Here is a 1,441-nt window from a genome sequence, read left to right on the forward strand (position 1 = left end):
ATGTAGTCGATTTGGCTAGAGTGTCTGCCGGAACGGTAAGTGACTAGGTGACAGGCTGGTTTCCTAAAGTTGGTATTGCAAACCATAAGGTCGTTTGCATCACAGAACTCCAGCAGTCTGGTTCCCTCCTCATTGCGGGAACCGAAGCCATAACCTCCATGAATGCCATGGAAGCCCCCTGCATAACGTCCTACATGACCGTTGAAGTTACCAGCTACAAAGAGAAGGTCCCTGTCATTCGTCGACGAGGTAGTTTGCAAGAGGGTATCGAAGAATTGGTCTTTCTGCCCAGCCGGTAGCCCCGGTTGAGGGGCATAGGCCAAGATGACGGTAGCTAACCTATGATGAAGCACTAGTCTAATCTAAAGTACTCTGTCACATATTCTGACTACTTCGATTACCTTATCAACCCATTTCTCTGCTAGAAGTATTCCCACACACCCGACCTCGTCAGTGTTCCTTGCCCAGAAAATCTTGTACCTTTATTCTTTGCCTGTGAGGAACCTCGCGAACCCTCCCCTCCATCTTACTTCTTGGATGCAGCACAGATCAACCCGTCTCCGTTCAAGCATCTCAACAATCTCACCAGACCTACCTTTCAGACTGCCGACGTTGAGAGTGCCAATTCTGACGGTGTGGGAGGAATGGGCCTGTGCGAATCTGGAATGCGGGAAAGCAGTGTCCTGTACCTGAAAAGAAAGCTTGCATCTGGCAGAATTCATAAACAAAACAATACCTACAACCTGCATACACTCCCCAATCTTTATGTGCTACAAGGTCTATAAGGGGGAGGATAAAGGCCTCTATGAGTGTTCGCAGGAGACAATCAAAGATGACAGACGATAAGAACTTCCGGTACTGGTGGCGGTTGTACCGCGAGCCAAGAGAGTTTGGTCGTAATTCTGTCAGCGGAGAGATTCGTTGGCGATTAGGATATGGTCGGAAATTGAACTGATTTATATAGAGTAGGGTCACGTACGAATCAAAGAAAGATAGGGGGAGAGAGAAATACTGATTCATAGAGAGTGAGGCAGAGAGAGAAGGCGAGAGAGAGAGAGAAAGAGAGAGAGAGAGCGAGAGAGAGGGGTACAGGCAACAATACATCACGCGGGAATAAAGATTCTTCGGGTATTTCTAGAACAAAGTTGAATGAAGATAGCAGTGCCTAAATCGTGAGTTTGAAAGCTTAAATCGGTAAACATATTTGAGTAAGAATTAAATAGTAGTTTCTAAGGGAAGAGAGAGAATTTAGCCAGGTTTAGGGTTACGGGAGCGATAACTTTAACAAAGTAATGAAGCGATAACTTGAATGAAGTAAATCAAAAAATAAATAAGCATGAATTTAAGACAAAACAGAGAACGAGTGATGTTTACATGTAAAGAAACATATTGATAATAGAGAAACGGTCGGGGTGGGGGAGTGCGAAAGATATGGGTATGG

Source organism: Octopus bimaculoides, chromosome 2, assembly GCF_001194135.2.
Source record: "Octopus bimaculoides isolate UCB-OBI-ISO-001 chromosome 2, ASM119413v2, whole genome shotgun sequence".
Taxonomy (NCBI): domain Eukaryota; kingdom Metazoa; phylum Mollusca; class Cephalopoda; order Octopoda; family Octopodidae; genus Octopus; species Octopus bimaculoides.